The 23112-nt window shown below is 40.9% G+C and overlaps 1 protein-coding gene across 1 annotated transcript in view; it reads right to left on the reverse strand.

Annotated features, from left to right (window-relative positions):
• Positions 1 to 12718, reverse strand: part of LOC133646907 (protein inscuteable homolog) — a 104241-nt gene extending 91523 nt beyond the window's left edge. The window contains 2 exon segments of the mRNA XM_062042825.1: positions 6050 to 6213; positions 12508 to 12718. The gene's annotated coding sequence lies outside the window, so the exon portion shown is untranslated.
• Between the last annotated feature and the right edge of the window lie 10394 nt (positions 12719 to 23112).

Below are 23112 nucleotides of genomic sequence, written 5' to 3' on the forward strand. Positions count from 1 at the left end.
GGAGCAAAGCAGCTTGTTAAGACTTTAGCTTAGAAACTCGTTCGGTACACCCCCGTACCGAACCGAAAGCCCCGTACCGAAACGGTTCAATACAAAACACGTACCGTTACACCCCTAGCAGATACAAATGGCACATTCATGTTTTTGTGTAATGATGACAACGTATGCTCGCGCGGACGATTGACTAGTTGGTTTTCTTTTCAAATGTTCGTTCATAGCCGTTGTGCTGCTATGATAGGCCATTTCCGCTCGACACAGTGTGCATACAACAACATTATTAGGCCGTTTATTGAAATACTCCCACACTTTTGGCATGCTTTTCCCCCCTCGCTCGCACCGCTCGCACCGTCTTCTTTGATCGTCTGCTTTGCGCTTCGCCATGACGGTAGTGTGACGTCATTATGCGACGCGTCGACGCACAAAAACGGCGTCGACGTATTTACGTAACCGATGACGTCGACTACGTCGACGCGTCGTTTCAGCCTTAATATATACATACATATACACATATATATACACATATATGTGTGTGTGTACATATTATACTAATATAATGAATGTATAATCAATATATTGTAATTGAATATAAAGACTATGTGAAAGTGCGCCTCCTAATTTTTATCGTGTTTGGACGTTTTTCATAGCATTCACAAAGTTCAGTGAGCAGGTTGTTTTATGTGTGACCATGTGTGTTGACATTTATGTTAGTTGCATTTTTTTTCTTTTACGGCACTATGACTAGGGAAGGTTGTCTGGAGTGTGTCAGATCACATTCAATGGTCATTGTTCTGATTCACTCGTATTGCCCACATGATGGCAACAAACCTGAAGCATTCATGGATCTCCATGGTAATTAAGATTCATTTGAAGGCTAAGTTATGATGTCATGCGGGCCAAATTGAAGTCACCAGTGAGCCATAGTTTTGGCCACCCCTGCTTTAGCATGTGTTCTTTTGGACTGAGATGTTTGATGAGAGGTCTGGACCATGGAGTGCTAACACATGTGTACATGGCTCTAAATTAGGGGTGTCCAAACTTTTTCCACTGAAAAATTTTGATTTTTTTTTTTTTTTTTTTTTTAAACCAATACAATATATATATTCGGGCTGCAACTAACGATTAATCTGTCTATTATTACTTCGATTAATCGATTAATAATCGGATAAAAGAGACAAACTACATTTCTATCCTTTCCAGTATTTTATTGAAAAAAAACAGCATACTGGCTCCATACTTATTTTGATTATTGTTTCTCAGCTCTTTCTACATGTTGCAGTTTATAAATAAAGGTTTATAAAAAAAATAAAAAATAAAAAAATAAAAATTTAAAACAATTGCCTCTGCGCATGCGCATAGCATAGATCCAACGAATCGATGACTAAATTAATCGGCAACTATTTTTATAATCGCTTTTAATTGATTTAATCAATTAGTTGTTACAGCCCTAATATATATATATATATATATATATATATATATATATATATATATATATATATATATATATATATATATATATATATATATATATATATATATATATATATATATATATATATATATATATATATATATATATATATATATATATATTTAAACTGTAGGGCTCCCCTCAAGTTTGGTCCCAGGGACCCAGAAAGGTCTCAGTCATAAAAATAGTAAAAATAAGTCAAATATAATTTTTTGTATTCAACACTTAAGTCTGTAGATGAACTTCAAATCCATCTGGTGATATAAAGTTTACTTTATTAATGTTTTATGCCCTTTTCGTTAAAGAAAAACCCTGTTTTTTATGGCAAAAACACAAAATATGCAATATTGTCCACAAATGTTTTGTTGAAGTAGAATATTTTATGTAAAGTAGCCTTAAATAGACCAAAGATTCACAACATTGATTTTAATTCATTATTATTTTTTTAGGAAATTAAAATTTTTTTTAAATGTCCCACTTAAATCTAAAGCGGATATTACACTTTATGTTTTTTTGGTGATAATAATATTTTTAGAATGTGCCAGGGGCCACATTTTGGACACCCCTGCTCTAAATCATTGTGATTTCAAAGTTCTAACGTATAAGCTGCACTTTGAACAGACATCACTGGCCTTTGACCGGTGACTGGTCAGCCCTGTGATCTCCAGCAGAACCAGGACCGCATGAACAAGCAGGCTGTGCCGGGTCATGGACGTTTCTATCTCGCATGCAGCGACCGGGGTCAAAGTGCACCCCTTGTGCTCAGACCGCGTTGAAAAGAGCTGATGAGAAACGCTTCTGAGTACCTCTCAACACAACAACAAACCTCCACGTAGTAACACAATCAATCTGTCAAACTATCTGGGGAAAAGAAACAACTATTCCCATATCTTGTTGTAAGACACAACAGTCCACTTGATCTTATCTCTACTGTGTGGAAATGCAGCACATTCCACCCAAAACACCAACTTTAGCTCCATTAGCTTCCATTAATACACTTCAATAATTATACTGTGTAGTCCAGGGGTAACCCCACTTTTTGACTTGGGGGCCAAATTTTTTTGGCCAAAATAAATGAATAAATAAATACATAAATAATAAAATTAATAAATATATATATATATATATATATATATATATATATATATATATATATATATATATATATATATATATATATATATATATATATATATATATATATATTTTTTTTTTTTTTTTTTTTTTTTTATGTGAATCAATTAAGAATCGTTACAAATAAGAATCACGGTTTATCTGAAAAAAAATAAAAACATTTGACACCCATAAAACAGAGTACAAACTGAAACTAACGCATATTTGCAAATAAAACTCAGAAGTGCAAAAAAAAACAAAATACAGGTATCAGTAGCGATGGGTAAATGGCGGTTTAGTGAGGGTATGGCACACTCAGTACCTGTTTTGACACTGGACTGATACTGATTTACTAAAAAATTGTAATGTTATATTAAAGTTCCGCTTCATACTCAAAGCCATCATTCATCCACATTCACATGTTGATGGCCGTAAGCTACGTTTGCAGCCTGTCTGCCAACTTGCGCCTCCGACCGCCACCAAACACGCGTTCGCTTTAACGACGCACAACGCCGCCTTCTCCTCGGCCTAATGATGGCAAAACCCGGCGGCGCTCCTGACACGTCTCACGCCGATGTGACAGGGGGGGGAAGCCTCAAAACGAGGAGCGGGGAGGAAGCCCGGGCGCTGCTGGCGTATTGTTGTGCCGCACGGAGGGGGGCGGCACGTCGACAAGGATTTGACAGGGGGCCGTGTGGGCGGTGCATTATGGGTAAAGCAGCAGAGTTGAACCTACGTTCTAGTTAGCGTGTTTTGCCGTTGCAGATGGTGGGCTGTTGCAAATTGACATTCAGCAACTTTTAACAGTTACTCCACAATACCAATTTTCACTACTTTTGTGTGTTTCACTAAATAGTTATTGTACTTGATAACAAAATATCATTTTTATTGTAACATTTAAAAATGATAACTGCTGTCATTTCTCAGTCTCATTTGCAAGTAGGTTGCAATTGCAGTTGCAAGTCCAAGACATGAGAGGGCAGTAGCGTAAAGTTTATGGTGTGTCGGTCATTTCAGGCTTTGCTGTCTGCTGCGCCCTACAAAGTGTTAATACTGTAAGTGTTCTACTTATTACGCACCGGTTGTTTGATTGTTATGCGCATCCTAGTTGTAGTTGAAATCAAAGAGTTAAAATCGCTAATGCTAATCAATAGCATGCCAGTAGCAAAGGCAATACATATTAGCATCGAGCTAGCACATTTTTGGAAAAGTGGGGCCTTACTTGGAGGATTTTTTGAGTCAAATTTCTTTGTTTGCCCGCCACATCATTTGTCATTTTACATGGCCCGCCACTTCATTTTATGTGCCCCGCAACGTAATTTTCCATTTCAAGTGGCCTGCCACATCATTTGTCAATTAAAGTGACCCACATTATCACTTTATGTGTTTCTCCACGCCATTTGTCATTTTAAGTGGCCCACCAGAACATTTTACCTAGCCCTATGCCTCATTTATCTGGCCCGCCTCTTCATTTGTCATTTAAAGTGGGCCGTCACAACATTATATGTGGGCCGCCTCTTCATTTGTCATTTAAAATTGCCCGCCACATCATTTATGTGGCCCGCCTCTTCATTTGTCATTTATAGTGGCCCGCCACAACATTATACATGGCCCGCCTCTTCATTTGTCATTTAAACTTGCCCGCCACATCATTTATGTGGCCCGCCACAACATTATATGTGGCCTGCCTCTTCATTTGTCATTTAAAATTGCCAGCCACATCGTTTATGTGGCCCGCCACAACATTATATGTGGTCCGCCTCTTCATTTTTTCATTTATAGTGGCCCGCCACAACATTATGTGACCCGCCTCTTCATTTGTCATTTAAACTTGCCCACCACATCATTTATGTGGCCCGCCACAACATTATATGTGGCCTGCCTCTTCATTTGTCATTTAAAATTGCCAGCCACATCGTTTATGTGGCCCGCCACAACATTATATATGGCCCTCTTCCTCATTTGTCATTTAAGTGGCCCGCCACAACACTATATGTGGCCCGCCTCCTCATTTGTCATTTAAAGTGGACCACCACATCATTTATGTGGCTCGCCACAACAACATTATATGTGGCCCGCCTCCTCATTTGTCATTTAAGTGGCCCGCCACATAATTTTACATAGCCCGCCGCTTTATTCATGTGGCCCGCCGCTTTATTCATGTGGCCCGCCGCTTTATTCATGTGGCCCGCCACTTTATTTATGTGGCCCGCCGCTTTATTCATGTGGCCCGCCGCTCTATTCATGTAGCCCGCCGTTCTATTCATGTAGCTCGCCGCTCTATTCATATGGCCCGCCGCTTTATTTGTCATTTAAAGTGGCCAGTCACATCATTTTATGTGGCCCGCCTCCTCATTTGTCATTTTACACAGCCCGCCACAACATTATATGTGGCCCGCCTCTTCATTTGTCATTTAAACTTGCCCGCCACATCATTTATGTGGCCCGCCACAACATTATATAAGGCCCGCCTCCTCATTTGTCATTTAACTGGCCCGCCACAACACTATATGTGGCCCGCCTCTTCATTTGTCATTTAAACTTGCCCGTCACATCCTTAATGTGGACCACCACATCATTTTACATAGCCGCCACATCATTTACGTGGCTCGCCACAACATTATATGTGGCCCGCCTCCTCATTTGTCATTTAAGTGGCCCGCCACATAATTTTACATAGCCCGACGCTTTATTCACGTGGCCCACCTCTTCATTTGTCATTTAAAGTGACCCGTCACGTCATTTTGTGGCCCGCCTCCTCATTTGTCATTCAAGTGGCGTGCCACACCACTATATGTGGTGTGGCACACTCTTCATTTGTCATTTAAACTTGCCCACTACAATAACAACGTGTCCCGCCACATCATTTTACATAGCCCCCGCCTCCTCATTTGTCATTTAAGTGGCCCGCCACATCATTTTACATAGCCTGCCGCATTATTCATGTGGCCCACCTCTTCATTTGTCATTTAAAGTGGCCCGAAACATCATTTATGTGGCCCGCCTCCTCATTTGCCATTTTACATAGCCCGGCCCGTCACATCATTTATGTGGCCCGCCTCCTCATTTGCCATTTTACATAGCCCACCACATAATTTATGTGGCCCGCCAAAGCATTTTACGTGGCCCGCATCTTCGTTTGTCATTTAAAGTGCCCCCCCCCCCCCCAGTCATTGGTCATTTTACAGTGCCCACCACATATTTATTTAATTTTATGTAGCTCGCCACATCATTTTATGTGTCCCACCAAATCATTTATTATTTCATGTGACCTGTCACCTCATTTTACATAGCCTGCAAAAGGCTAGAAACAATAAAGCCCTTTATGGCTAAATGTATTAGTTATTTTTTGAATCGGTGCGGGATCCGATCGTTGCCAAAAAAGTTCCGGATTTAGTACCTATCCCCGAGTCCTGATGTACTAATAACACATGCGATATAACTTTTTTTGCCAATGCGACTTACAGCTTTTCAGAAGTTCATTCTAAGCCCAGAATGGTCCGTTTTGGGTCTTGTTTAAGTTCCCGTCCAGCACGCTTGAATGGTCGTGTGCAGACACAATGAACATTTCCCTTGTAAGGCCACAGACTGGAAGATTCTATTCATGTCTCGCTGGGTTCTTTCCTCGCCTGTAATAACAGAAAAATGGAATTCTGGGACTTTGACGTCTGGAAGCAACACAAGCACATATGCCGGCCTTGCACCGTACAATAAACAGCAACAGCGGATGGCTTCTTCCATTTTAACTGCTGTGTCTCACTGATACATGATCATTGTCAGCTTCTTCCCTCTGGTCGCAGGTCTGCAGTCCCAAGACCAGACACTTTTGTCTCGGCTGCCGTTTCACAACTTAGCAAGTTGGAGTCACATCAGTGTTTCCCACACACTCATTTATTTGTGGCGGCCCGCCACAAAAGAATTAAGGCCGCCACAAATATTTATTTATTTATTTATTTATTTTTTTGTCCTGTCCAGGTTCTCAGGCAAATCATATAGTTGATGTAGATGCCCATATCGGCTGTTCAGATTTACTTTACAAAAGAGAAGTGTACGATCAAGATTTTTGGAGCTCTTTGTTCAGTGGATCAGATGTTTGATGAAGCTTTGTGTCTATCTACCACCACTACTGTTTTCTGTGTATTTGTTACTGACTGTGGCAGGACACCTCTGCCTCTGTTTCACTTTATGTTGCTGGTAAATAATATGGTTGTAGTAGTAGGCTAAAGTTAAATTATTTAGTATGCACTAATTAAAGGGGCAGAGCTTTAAGAGACATTTTAGCTTTTATATTTTTATAAGATATATTTTTTGTAAGAACCACAATTAATAAATATATTTCAGTGAATAACTTATTGTTCAAATCTGTATATAAATATGTACATAAAGTGTTGTAATTATATTGTAAAATGGATGGATGGATGGATGGACGTTTAAAACAAAACTGTTATTATTAATTAGTAAGTATACATTTTTTGAGTCTTTTTAGAGAAAATCATATCATTGTAGTAAATTATGCAAATTACTCGATGATGTCATGGTGACCACGCCTATGGCCACGCCCCCACCGCCACAGGTATCTTGGCAGTTTATGGGAAACACTGCACATATTTGATTTTCTGTCATTTATTGTTCAATTATTGCACAGGTGTCAAACTCAAGGCTCAGGTGCCAAAACTGGCCCGCCACATCATTTTATGTAGCACGCCATTTAATCTTACATGGCCTGCCACATCATTTGATCTGGCCCACATCATTTATGTAGCCCACCACTGGATTTGTCATTTATGTTGCCCCCCACATCATTTTATCTAGCCCACATGATTTTATTTGGCCCTCCACATCATTTTACGTGTCGCGCCACGTCATTTTATCTGGCCCACATCATTTTATGTGGGCCAGATAAATGACAAATGATGATTTGTCATTTATCTGGCCCACCACATCATCTTAATTGGCCCAGCACATAATTTTATCTGGCCTACATCATTTATGTAGCCCCCCCACTTGATTTGTCATTTATGTTGCCCCCTACATCATTTATCTGGCTCACATCATTTTATGTGGTCCGCCACTTCATTGTATGTGGCCCGCCACGTCATTTTACGTGGTCCGCCACATCATTTTATCTGGCCCACATTACTTTATGTAATCATTTGTCATTTAAGTGGCCCTCCATGTAATTTCTCATTTTACATGGCCACCACATAATTTGATCTGGCCCACATCATCTTACGTAGCCCGCCACATAATTTTATCTGGCCCACATCATCTTATGTAGCCCACAACGGCATTTTCCGTGGCCCGCCTCCTCATTTTATCTGGCCCACATTATTTTATGTGGTCCGCCACATCATTTGTCATTTAAATGGCCCTTCCCAAAATTTCTCATTGATCTGGCCCACCACATCATTTTACGTGGCCCACCACATCAATTTATCTTGCCTACATCATTTATGTAGGCCGCCACTTGATTTGTCATTTATGTTGCCCCCCACATAATTTTATCTGGCCCACATAATTTTATCTGGCCCACATAATTTCCGCCAATTCATTGTACGTGGCCTGCCATATCATTTTCCGCCACATCATTTTATCTGGCCCACATTATTTTATGTGATCCGCCACATCATTTGTCATTTAAGTGGCTCTCCATGTCATTTCTCATTTTATATGGCCCACCACATCATTTTATATGGTCCGAAACTTTATTTGTCATTTAAATTGGCCCACCACAATATTTTACATGGCCCGCCACATCATTTTATCTCCATCCATCCATCCGTCACGTCATTTTACGTGGCCCGTCACATCATTTTATGTGGCCCACCACATCATCTTATGTGGCCCACCACGGCATTTTCCGTGGCCCGCCTCCTCATTTTATCTGCCCCACATTATTTTATGTGGTCTGCCACATCATTTTTCATTTAAGTGGCCCTTCACATAATTTGTCATTTTACATGGCACACCACATCATTTTATATGGTCCGAAACTTCATTTGTCATTTAAAGTGGCCCACCACATAATTTTATGTGGCCCGCCACATCATTTAACTGGCCTACATCATTTATGTGGCCCACCACATAATTTTATGTGGCCCACCACATCATCTTATGTGGCCGCCTCATCATTTTATCTGGCCTACATTTTATGTGGCCCTCCACGTCATTTCTAATTTTACATGGTCCGAAACTTCATTTGTCATTTAAAATGACCCCCCACTCCATTTCAAGTGGCCCGCCACATCATCTTAGGTGACCCGCCACATGATTTGTCATTTATGTGGCCCGCCACGGCATTTTCCGTGGCCAGCAACATCATTTTATGTGGTCCGCCACATCATTTGTCATTTAATGTGGCCCACCAGATATCTTTCTTATTTTACGTAGCGTCACAGAAGACAATTGATAAGTACTGCTATAGTGAAAGGAAATAAACAGAGTCGGTCAATTTTGTATCTGTGGGTGGAGACGGGGCAGCTGGCATACACAGAGAGGGTTTCCCCCACATAGCCAAGATACCTGTAGCGGCCAGGCGTGGCCTAGGTGTGGTCAATATGATGTCATCATATAATTTGCAAAGTCTGTGATGATGCATGTATTTTCTTTAAAAAAAAAAGCTAAAGAAATGTTAGAAATACATTTAAAACAAATCCGTGTGATTAATTAGTACCAACATGATTTTTTTTCTCATACTATTTTGCTCTAATTTTAAAGGTTTCTGGAAACTTGTTCTTTATTAAAAACGGCTGGCAACAAATATAGCATCTTTTTCTGATGCTATTGGAGACTGTATTCATGTTTAGAGACGAGTTACTTCTGTCGCTCCGTGTCCGCGACGAACAGGGAGAGCTTTCTCCCCATGAAATTTGCACATTTTATAGATGGCTGTCCACGGGTAAATCAGGGATGTATTAAAGCAGTGTTTTTCAACCACTGTGCCGCGGCCCACAAGTGTGGCGTGAGATACAGTCTGGTATGCCGTGGGAGATTATCTAATTTCACCTATTTGGGTTAAAAATATTTTTTGCAAACTAGTAATTATAATCTGCAAATTATGTGTTGTTGTTGTTGAGTGTCAGTGCTGTCTAGAGCTCGGCAGAGTAACCGTGTAATACTCTTCCATATCAGTACGTGGCAGCCGGTAGCTAATTGCTTTGTAGATGTCGGAAACAGCGGAAGGCAGTGTGCAGGTAAAAAGGTGTCTAATGCTAAAACCAAAAATTAAAAAAAGGTGAGTGCCCTTAAGAAAAGGCATTGAAGCTTAGGGAAGGCTATACAGATCGAAACTAAAACTGAACCGGCTACAAAGTAAACAAAAACAGAATGCTGGAGGACAGCAAAGACGGTGTCCACAATGTACATCCGAACAAGCCATGACAATCAACAATGTCCCCACAAAGACGGATACAAACAACTGAAATATTCTTGATTGCTAAAACAAAGTAGATGCGGGAAATATCGCTTAAAGGAAGACATGAAACTGCTACAGGAAAATACCCCCAAAAAAGAGAAAAAGCCACCAAAATAGGAGCGCAAGACAAGAACTAAAACACTACAGACAGGAAAACAGCAAAAAAACTCTAAATAAGTCACGGCGTGACGTGAGAGGTCGTGACAGTACACCTACTTTGAGACAAGAGCTATAGTGATGCGTTCTTGGTTATGGTTTAAAGCAGTGGTTCTTAACCTGGGTTCGATGGAACCCTAGGAGTTCGGTAAGTCGGGCTCAGGGGTTCGGCGGAGGTCAAGACACACCCGACTCATCGTGTAAATAAAAACTTCTCCCTACCGGCGTATTACGGATACGGCAACAGCAGAAGTCAGACTGATTTGCAGGTGTGTAATTTGTTGTGAGTTTATGCACTGTGTTGGTTTTGTTGTTTGAACAAGGTGATGTTCATGCACGCTTCATTTTGTGCACCAGTAAAAAAACATGGTAACACTTTAGTATGAAGAACATATTCACCATATTTTAGTTGCTTATTAACATGCAAATTAGTAACATATTGGCTCTTAACTAGTCATTATTAAGTACTTATTAATGCCTTATTCGACATGGCCTTATTATAAGCCTAACCCTCTAACCCTGGCCCTAATCCTCTAACCCAGGGGTCGGCAACCCGCGGCTCCGGAGCCGCATGCGGCTCTTTGACCACTCTGATGCGGCTCAGCTACATACTTGCTGACCCCCCAGATTTTCCCAGGAGATTTATGGATCTCAGTGTCTCTCATAGGTAACTCCAAGGGAAAATATAATCCTATTTACACTCTAATTACTAAATAAAGGGAGTGCCCTAATTGCACTGCAGTAATTGTCCTCTATAGCATTTACAAACAGCGTGCCAGCCCGGCCACAAGTTGTATGTTGCTTTTACTTGCACACATAGGAGACAGCAAAGCATACTTACTCATCAGCCACACAGCTTACACTGACGGTAGCCGTATCAAACAACTTTAACATTGTTACGTTACAAATATGCGCCACACTGTGAACCCACACCAAAAAAGAATGAAAAACACATTTCTGGAGAACATCTCACCGTAACACAACATAAACACAACACAACCAATACCCAGAATCCCATGCAGCCCTAACTCTTCCGGTCTACATTATACACCCCCGCTACCACCCAATCCCCCCACACATCAACACCCCCCCCCCCCCCCCCCCTCCGTGCGTTGGTTGAGCGGAAGAGTTAGAGCTGCATGGGATTCTGGGTATTGGTACCGTCAGTGTAAAATGTGTGGCTGCTGAGGTAGTACGCCTTGCTGTCACTTACGTGAACAAGCTGAAACTGCATTCTACATGTGGTCGAGCACATACACTGCTAGGGCAGGCTGTAGAGGGCGCCAAAAGCAGTGTCATCATGCCCTGATATTCGGGAGTCTCCCGGGAAAAATGAGAGGGTTGGCAAGTATGACGCTATCAAGCGCCATTCATTCATTCAAAACTCGCGGGCCGCACTAACATCAAATTTCCACATTAAAGTGCGTGCCGGTGCGTGTGTTGGAGACCCCTGGTTAACATAGCACAAAGTATGCGGTGTTTTTCATTTTAAATTTTAATTTTTTTTTTGTGGCTCCCATTATTTTCTTTAATTTGTGAAACTTGCCAAAATTGCTCTTTGAGTGGTAAAGGTTGCCGACCCCTGCTCTAACCCTAACCCTAACCAAATAACTCTAAATTAAGTCTTTGTTACTTAGAATATGTTCCCCTAGTGTCCAAAAAACTCTAAATTAAGTCTTTGTTACTTAGAATATGTTCCCCATACCAAAAACATATAACTTCGTCTTGAATTTGAAAAAAAAAAAAAGTTGTATTTTCCACTAAAGAAGGGTTCGGTGACTGCGCATATGAAACTTGCGGGGTTCGGTACCTCCAACAAGGTTAAGAACCACTGGTTTAAAGTCATATCCAACAATTGCAACAACAACTTTTTACTGTCAACTGAGTTTCGTTTTATAATTATTTCTGCTGGCGGCGTGCCTGCGGATTTTTTTCAAGGCAAAAAATGTGCCTTGGCTCAAAAAAGGTTGAAAAACACTGTATTTAAAGTACGTCCACATGGCAGTTTTTCGGTTTCAACACTGCTGTTTTGTTTTTGTTTTTCAATTTTTTGGGGCTTTACTAATCAATGGTTCGAAAATAATAGGCTATTTACATCGTACATTACATTACTGTTGATGTTTTCATGAAAAACACCACTCATTTTCAAGGTGAGGCGGCTTTTATTTTGCCGTGGTGGGCGGGCCACAATCAATTACATGTAGGGGAAAGTTGAGCCTTGTAGCGAAATTTATTTGGATAACCATAAAAATGTAATCACTTGTTCCATTTCTGACATTTCCTAAAAGTTTCTCCAAAATCCTAACAGACTAACAGACCCCACCAATACAACATTTAAAAAGTAGTACCCTACCTCCTGTGAAATATCCAGATGCATTTCCTCTGTGCCGCCAAACAAACGCCTCAGAAAGAGCCAGCTGGTCCACGGGCAGCCCAGCGGGCCTGAGAGACTGCAGGAACTGGATCCTGGCTCATCCTGGTCCGGGCAAGATGATCGCGTGGGTATGCGTGACACCGGAGACCGGGAGCTGCTTAATACTGAATGAGCCACGCACACATGGCTAATAGGGAGTCTTCCAGACATAATTGGAGACAGGCATGCGCCACGGTCGCCTAAATGCAAGGTGATCAGCTCCGGCATCACCTTGCAGAACTTTACACGCAGCGTGTTTACACTCATGGCCGTAACTAACATTGAGGACACCGAGGTCATGTCCTCGGTATTTGTTTAAGTGACAAAAAGAAGATGATGTGACTGAGGCAAAATGTACTTTGTGTAGGACCTATTGCGCGCTGCGCTGTACCGCACCTGTACAGCACCATGCGAGCATCTTCTCACAATACACGATCTTTGGCCTTGCACAATGACATCCACTTACCTATAAACATCATCCGATCCGATAACGCAAACGAGCGCTCAGAAAGAGAGTAAAGCTAGGGCCAAACAGAATGCAAACTAAACAGGAAGTGAAACCAAAACAAGAGCGTAAAACAGGAAGTGACGCCAAAAACACTGGAAATACACCCCGAAAATAGAACAAAGAACGTCCTGGCGTAACAGGTCGTAACAAAGTATAGATTTTGAATCTAGAATCGTTTCTGAATTGAATCACTACCACCGAACACTGAATGGAATCGTGTGGTGCACAAAAAGATTCACAGCCCTAAACCAAATATGCTACAAAAGAAGTGACTCATATATAATTGACGGAAAATAAATATGCATACAATTGTGTCGTGCTAAAACTAACTAAATTAATGATGAATGTTTCTCAAAATAAACTGTAAATAAAATTAAGTTTTGCCGCCACATCATTTTATGTAGCACACCACTTAATTTTACGTGGCCCGCCACATCATTTTACGTAGCACGCCACTTCATTTGACGTGGTGCACTACATCCTTTTATGTTGCCCGCCACATCATTTAATGTGGTCCGCCATCTCATTTATGTGGTCCGCCACATCATTTTATCTGGCCCACATTATTTATGTGGATTGTGACGAAATGGTTTGTGGCCCGTCAAAGCCTTTTTATGGCCCACCACATCACCTTATGTGGCCCACATAATTTTACGTGGCCCTCCACATCATTTCATCTGGCCCACATCATTTATTTGGCCCGTCACTTCATTTTATTTGGCCCACATCATCGTTATCTGGCCCGCCACATGATTAGTCACTTTAAGTGGTCCACCACATCATTTTATGTGGCCCACCACCTCATTTTATCTGGCCCACATCATTTATGTGGCCCGTCACGTCATTTTATGTGGCCTTTCACGTCATTTTATGTGGCCTGCCACATCATTTTATGTGGTCCGCCATGTCATTTTATTTGGGTCCACCAAATCATTTTATGTAGCACGCCACTTCATCTTACATGGCCCGCCACATGATTTGTCATTTTATGTGGCCTGCCACAACATTTTATGTGGCCCTCCACATCATTTCATCTGACCCACATCGTGTATGTGGCCTGTGACGAAATTGTATGTGGCCCGTCAAGGCCTTTTTATGGCCCGCCTCATCATCTTATGTGACCCACATCATTTATGTGGCCCGCCACATCATTTTACGTGGCCCTCCACATCATTTCATCTGGCCCACATCATTTATGTGGCCCATCACGTCATTTTAAGTGGCCCACCACATCATTTTATTTGGCCCACACCATTTAATGTGGTCCACCAAATCGTTTTATGTAGCACGCCACTTCATCTTACATGGCCCGCCACGTGATTTGTCAATTTATGTGGCCCGCCACGACATTTCAGTGGCCCTCCACATCATTTCATCTGGCCCACATAATTTACGTGACCCGTCATGTCATTTCACGTTGCCCACCACTTCATTATATCTGGCCTACATCATTTTACCTGGCCCGCCACATGATTTGTCACTTTAAGTGGTCCACCACATCATTTTATGTGTCCCTCCACCTCATTTTATCTGGCCCACATCATTTACGTGGCCTGCCACACGATTTGTCATCCTTTTAAGTGGCCCTCCACATCATTTCATCTGGCCCACATCATTTATGTGGCTCGTCACGTCCCTTTATGTGGCCCACCACGTAATTTTTTCTGGCCCACAACATTTTATCTGGCCCGCCACATGATTTGTCACTTTAAGTGGTCCACCACATAATTTTTGTGGCCCGCCACCTCATTTTATCTGGCCCACATCATTTACGTGGCCCGTCATGTCATTTTATGTGGCCCGCCACATGATTTGCCATTTATGTGGCCCGCCAAATCCTATTATGTGGCCCTCCACATCATTCCATCTGGCCCACATCATTTAAGTGGCCCGTCACATCCCTTTATGTGGCCCACCACGTAATTGCATCTGGCCCACATCATTTTATCCGGCCCGCCACATGATTTGTCACTTTAAGTGGTCCACCACATCATTTTATGTGGCCTGCCACATCATTTCAGCTGGCCCACATCATTTATGTGGCCTGTCACGTCCCTTTTTTTGGCCCACCACATAATTTTATGTGGCCAACATCATTTATGTGGCCCGCCACATGATTTGTCACTTTAAGTGGTCCACAACATAATTTATGTGGCCCACATCATTTATGTGGCCCGCCACATGATTTGTCACTTTAAGTGGTCCACCACATCATTTTATGTGTCCCTCCACCTCATTTTATCTGGCCCACATCATTTACGTGGCCTGCCACACGATTTGTCATTTATGTGGCCCGCCACATCCTTTTAAGTGGCCCTCCACATCATTTCACCTGGCCCACATCATTTATGTGGCTCGTCACGTCCCTTTATGTGGCCCACCACGTAATTTTTTCTGGCCCACATCATTTTATCTGGCCCGCCACATGATTTGTCACTTTAAGTGGTCTACCACATCATTTTTGTGGCCCGCCACCTCATTTTATCTGGCCCACATCATTTATGTGGCCCGTCATGTCATTTTACGTGGCCCGCCACATGATTTGCCATTTATGTGGCCCGCCAAATCCTATTATGTGGCCCTCCACATCATTCCATCTGGCCCACATCATTTAAGTGGCCCGTCACATCCCTTTATGTGGCCCACCACGTAATTGCATCTGGCCCACATCATTTTATCCGGCCCGCCACATGATTTGTCACTTTAAGTGGTCCACCACATCATTTTATGTGGCCTGCCACATCATTTCAGCTGGCCCACATCATTTATGTGGCCTGTCACGTCCCTTTTTTTGGCCCACCACATCATTTTATCTGGCCCACATAATTTTATGTGGCCCGCCACATGATTTGTCACTTTAAGTGGTCCACCACATAATTTTATGTGGCCCACATCATTTATGTGGCCCGCCACATGATTTGTCACTTTAAGTGGTCCACCACATCATTTTATGTGGCCCGCCACATCATTTTATCTGGCCCACATCATTTACGTGGCCCGCCACATCATCTTACGTCTCAAAATAAACTGTAAATCAAATGAAGTCTTAAGTAACTTTAGTCAGTCATATTTTTTGCGCTTAAGAAACTTCTGTATGGCTTTATCTCCAGACTTCCTCTGTTTGTTTGATAGTGTCATTACTGCCACAAGTGGTGAAAAAAGTGTATTACAACTGCGTACCTCTGCGGCCCACAGCTGAGAAACAGATATGTTGGCGGCCTTCTAGGGGGCGCTCACCTCCCATTGTTAGTAACCAACATACATTGTCTGTATCCCTACTACACACGCACACAAAACACGTCAGAGTCCAACATTTTAAACCGGACTGTGCTGACCCAGAAGGAACTGGACCGCTTTGGTGGAAAGATGAGTTCAACGTGGCAAGAGATGTAGACCCAGTGTTCCTCCTATAAAACATCTGTTGAGTCACGTCGGGGCTGAACCTCAAAGATCTAAACATGTCTGTGATGAAGGCGGGGTTTCAATGGCTGGACCTTTGTCAAAACCCAGATGACCTCAGTCCATTTGTGCTGAGCACCAACAATCCAAAATCAGCACACATTCTGCCCACTTCTCCTCAGCACCTTTCACGCTTTCTACCGGCAAGGATTTCGCAGAACGAGTTAGCAAACCCTTTACCACCCCGATGACGACGCTAACGACCGCGTACGAAAGCAAGTCGTGTTGACGGAGCCATCATGGCCGCCTCACCAGAAGCCAAGACCAGAACTTTGTGTCCAACAATGTCTCACTGGGGGGGGAAAAGCAACAATTTGGAAGAGCCAACAAAAACACATTGTACTTTCCCTGGTTTCATTAGGACAATAAAGGCTTTGTCGTTACTCTCGCGGCTCACTAAGGTCAGAGTTTAGATAAATTTGCTGCTGGTAAAAACAGTCATGTATAGCGGAGGTCAACGTCTGAATGCTACAGTATAGAGTAGGGTTGTACCGGTACTACAAACCCCAAAACCAGTGAAGTTGGCACGTCGTGTAAATCGTAAATAAAAACAGAATACAATGATTTGCTAATTCTTTTCAACTTATATTCAATTGAATAGACTGAGAAACATAATCATTAACTTAGAATTTAATGGCTGCAACACATTGCAAAAAAAGTGGGCACAGAGGCATTTTTACCACTGTGTTACATGGCCTTTCCTTTTAACAACACTCAGTAAACGTTTGAGAACTGAGAAGACCAATTTTTGAAGCTTTTCAGGTGGAATTCTTTCCCATTCTTGCTTGATGTACAGCTTAAGTTGTTCAACAGTCCGGGGGTCTCCGTTGTGGTATTTTAGGCTTCATAATGCGCCACACATTTTCAATGGGAGACAGGTCTGGACTGCAGGCAGGCCAGTCTAGTACCCGCACTCTTTTACTATGAAGCCACGTTGATGTAACACGTGGCTTGGCATTGTCTTGCTGAAATAAGCAGGGGCGTCCTTGATAACGTTGCTTGGATGGCAACATATGTTGCTCCAAAACCTGTATGTACCTTTCAGCATTAATGGTGCCTTCACAGATGTGTAAGTTACCCATGCCTTGGGCACTAATACACCCCCATACCATCACAGATGCTGGCTTTTCAAATTTGCGCCTATAACAATCCGAATGGTTCTTTTCCTCTTTGTTCCGGAGGACACAACGTCCACCGTTTGTAAAAAACACCACAGAACACTTTTACACTTTGCATCAGTCCATCTTGGATGAGCTCGGGCCCAGCGAAGCCGCTGGCGTTTCTGGGTGTTGTTGATAAATGGCTTTCGCTTTGCATAGTAGAGTTTTAACTTGCACTTACAGATGTAGCGACGAACTGTAGTTACTGACAGTGGTTTTCCGAAGTGTTGCGGAGCCCATGTGGTGATATCCTTTACACACTGATGTCGCTTTTTCATGCAGTACCGCCTGAGGGATCGAAGGTCACAGGCTTAGTCGCTTACGTGCAGTGATTTCTCCAGATTCTCTGAACCTTTTGATGATATTACGGACCGTAGATGGTGAAATCCCTAAATTCCTTGCAATAGCTCGTTGGGAAATGTTGTTCTTAAACTGTTCGACAATTTGTTCACGCATTTGTTCACAAAGTGGTGACCCTCGCCCCATCCTTGTTTGTGAATGCTTTTATACCCAATCATGGCACCCACCTGTTCCCAATTAGCCTCTCCACCTGTGGGATGTTCCAAATAAGTGTTTGATGAGCATTCCTCAACTTTCTCAGCCTTTTTTGCCACTTGTGCCAGCTTTTTTGAAACATGTTGCAGGCATCAAATGCCAAATGAGCTAATATTTGCAAATAATAACAACGTTTACTAGTTCGAACGTTAAGTATCTTGTCTTTGCAGTCTATTCAATTGAATATAGGTTGAAAAGGATTTGCAAATCATTGTATTCTGTTTTTATTAACGATTTACACAACGTGCCAACTTCACTGGTTTCGGGTTTTGTAATAAAGTACAAATGAATCAAAAACGGTACTATACTGCTTCTGAAAAATACTTTTTTATTTTTTATTTTTTTTTCTGGAAATCGCTGGTAAAAACGAGCAGAGGCGCATGTTAGGCAACGTACACAGAAACAGCGTGGAGAAACATAAGAAAGAATGGAAGCATTTTGGCTTAAAATTAGCAATAAAGTTGAAGCTATAAACACTTAGCTCTTGCTCTTGTTAGCCATTGGCTAGCTCTCGGCTAACGTCGGCGGTGTTTCAGCTACTTCTAAATCACTAATCCTTGCCAACCTTGGGGTTAATGGGTTAATATTTATAGCTAGAATTCACTGAAAGTCAAGTATTTCTTATATATATATATATATATATATATATATATATATATATATATATATATATATATATATATATATATATATATATATATATATATAAGAAATACTTGACTTTCAGTGAATTCTAGCTATATATATATATATATATATATATATATATATATATATATATATATATATATATTATATATATATATGTATTTTATTATATATATACACTACCGTTCAAAAGTTTGGGGTCACCCAAACAATTTTGTGGAATAGCCTTCATTTCTAAGAACAAGAATAGACTGTCGAGTTTCAGATGAAAGTTCTCTTTTTTTGGCCATTTTGAGCGTTTAATTGACCCCACAAATGTGATGCTCCAGAAACTCAATCTGCTCAAAGGAAGGTCAGTTTTGTAGCTTCTGTAACGAGCTAAACTGTTTTCAGATGTGTGAACATGATTGCACAAGGGTTTTCTAATCATCAATTAGCCTTCTGAGCCAATGAGCAAACACATTGTACCATTAGAACACTGGAGTGATAGTTGCTGGAAATGGGCCTCTATACACCTATGTAGATATTGCACCAAAAACCAGACGTTTGCAGCTAGAATAGTCATTTACCACATTAGCAATGTATAGAGTGTATTTCTTTAAAGTTAAGACTAGTTTAAAGTTATCTTCATTGAAAAGTACAGTGCTTTTGTTTAAAAAATAAGGACATTTCAATGTGACCCCAAACTTTTGAACGGTAGTGTATACATACAAATAAAATAAATACTTGAATTTCAGTGTTCATTTATTTACACATATATATATACACACATAACACTCCTCTCTACTCATTGTTGTATTTGAAAGTGCAATGCTTTGCAGCCAGTAGCACAGCCTTTGAAGAAGCATAGGTATGGGCAGTGTAATATTCTGGGTTGGAGTCAATAACCAGGCGAGGTGACGAAGTTACGTCTCATTACTTCATACTTCAGAACCGACTCCCACACTTGCCATCAGGGTGCGCATCCATCCATCCATCCATTTTCTACCGCTTATTCCCTTCGGGGTCGCGGGGGGCGCTGGAGCCTATCTCAGCTACAATCGGGCGGAAGGCGATGTACACCTGGACAAGTCGCTACTTCCTCGCAGGGCCAACACAGATAGACGGATACAATGTAAACCAGTGGTCCCCAACCACCGGGCCGCGGACCGGTACGATTGGATTTAGGACCACTGATGTAAACCGTTGGCCAACCAAAAAGTAACCACAGAACACTATACGGCAGTGGTGGGGTGGGGGGGTGTTTAATTTTTTTTAATATTTTTTTTTTTCCATAAAGAAATACAATCATGTGTGCTTACGGACTGTATCCCTGCAGACTGTATTGATCTATATTGATATATAATGTATATATTGTGTTTTTTATGTTGATTTAATAAAAAAAAAAAAAAAAAAAAAAAAGGTTTTTTTTTATTTTTTATTTTTATTTTTTTAAATTAAATTTCTTGCGCGGCCCGGTACCAATCGGCCCGGTGGTTGGGGACCACTGCTATACGGTATTAGTGTTCTGTGGTTACTTTTTGGTTGGCCAAGCGGACGTGACGACAGGCTGTCCTCACTCAGGTCCGAACGGACCTGGAGGGGGCGTGCCTTAAGTCCGGCTGGAAATCAGGAGAAATTCGGGAGAATGGTTGTCCCGGGAGTTTTTCGGGAGAGGCACTGAAATTCGTGAGTCTCCCGGAAAATTCGGAAGGGTTGGCAAGTATGCTTGTAAGGCAAAACCCCTTCAGCATGTCTGAGTTGTAGCCAACTAAAGATGCTCGATTAGGTCTGGGTCAAAGTCCTTCTGGGTTGTTGTGAACCCCTTACAGCTCTATGTGTGCGCGCGCTGACAAAACACTGGCAGACCCAGAGAAGCCATGGCTCTAATAAAAGTATCCTCAGGAATACATGTAAAAACAATATATCCATGGCTGGTCTTTAAAGCCCTGCCAGAAGTTTGAAGTCATAAACTCTGGAGAAAGCGGTCTGGAGCCTCCAAGTATGGACATGGAGAATCATTTAGAAGCAGCTTCCCACCAGGAGATCTTAGCGTGATCCTCGCCTCATTTGTGTCACACGGCTCCTTCAGCAAGATAGAGTGCCTCCGAAATGGCACGGGCCCGAGGTTTGCATGTCAGGAGGACTGGGCGGCTCCAGAAACGATCCATTCGCACAATTTATAGACGGCCGTGCATACGTCAACGCCCACGTGCAGATTCACGACCTCGTGGCCAAAAAGCCCGGTCCGCATAAAAACACCGAGCGTGAGCATTCAGCCTTCGGACCGGCCGTTGGCCCGGGTCGTCACGGCAGCCGGTTCACACAGCTGTTGGACATTAGGAGGCGAGACGGGCAGAACGAGGAGTCCAGGCAGGGGTGTGGAGGATCCACAAGGCGGGTCTGAGAAAAGGAACACAGGCACCACTTCAAGGCAGGCGGACTTTTATTTTATGCGTCTTCCAGCAGACGTAAATAAGAGCCACATGGGGTCGTTGTGATAAGTAAATCATGCCAGGAATGCAAGAACAAGTCTGACACTCAACAAGTCACCTAAATGTTCTTTTATCTACGCCAGAGGTGTCCAAACTCTTGCTACTGAATGCCGCACACTTCAAGATCAAAGCAGGTTTATATATATATACAGTATATATATACAGTATATATATACTGTATATACACACACACACATACATACATACATACACACATACATACACACATACATACACACAGGTCCAATGTTTAGTAACAAACACCTTCATAACAATATGTAATATGCACAATATACACACAGCAAGTATATATACTTTATAATGTAGTAACACAGACACCTTCATAACAATATGTAATATGTACAATATGCACACTGCAAGTATATATATATATATATATATATATATATATATATATATATATATATATATATATATATATATATATATATATATATATATATATATATATATATATATGTATATATATATATATATATATATATATATATATATATATATATATATATATATATATATATATATATATATATATATATAATGTAGTAACAGACACCTTCATAACAATATGTAATATGTTTTATATACACACTGCAAGTACATATATAATGTAGTTACAGCCACCTTCATAGCAATATACACACTACGAGTATACAGTATATATAATGTAGTAACAGACACCTTGATAACAATATGTAATATGTACAATATACACACTGCAAGTATGTATATAGTTGTCTGTCTATCCGTGTTGGCCCTGCGATGAGGTGGCGACTTGTCCAGGGTGTGCCCGAATGCAGCTGAGATAGGCTCCAGCGACCCCCCCGCAACCCCAAAAGGGACAAGCGGTAGAAAATGGATGGATAAAGTATGTATATATATATATATATATATATATATATATATATATATATATATATATATATATATATATATATATATATATATATATATATATATATATATACATATATATATATGTATGTGTGGGGAAAAAATCACAAGACTATTTCATCTCTACAGGCCTGTTTCATGAGGGGTTTTCCTCAATCCTCAGGAGATTTTTTTTTTTTTTTTTTGTGATTTTTTCCCCACACATACATATTACGCTCTACCACGGTATCGAGCACTATTTTTTGGATAATCTAATTAAGACACATATATATATATATATATATATATATATATATATATATATATATATATATATATATATATATATATATATATATATATATATATATATATATATATATATATATATATATATATATATATATATATATATAGTAACAGACACCTTTATGACAATATGTAAGATGTATAATATACTCACTGCTAATTATGTATATGATGTAGTAACAGACACCTTCATAACAATACACTGTGAAAAAAAATTCTGTAAAAAAATGGTCACCTACTGGCAGCTACGGCTGCCAAACGAAAACCATGAAATTAAAGTCAAACATTGTAAACCAAATAATGATCAAAAACATTATATGTACAGAAATTTTCATGAAACGTTTTGCAGAAAAATATCGTCATTTTACAGATTTTTACTAAATTATTAAGATCAACCACCTTTAATAAAGTGTCGATGCAAACAGTTCTGCAGAAAAGTACCTTTATTCTACAGAGTTTTTCCAAAGTATTTCGATCAAACACTTTTAAAAAAGTGACGATGCAAACAGTTCTGCAGAAAAATACCTTTATTCTACAG

Source organism: Entelurus aequoreus, linkage group LG03 (genome assembly GCF_033978785.1).
Source record: "Entelurus aequoreus isolate RoL-2023_Sb linkage group LG03, RoL_Eaeq_v1.1, whole genome shotgun sequence".
NCBI classification, from domain to species: Eukaryota; Metazoa; Chordata; class Actinopteri; order Syngnathiformes; family Syngnathidae; genus Entelurus; species Entelurus aequoreus.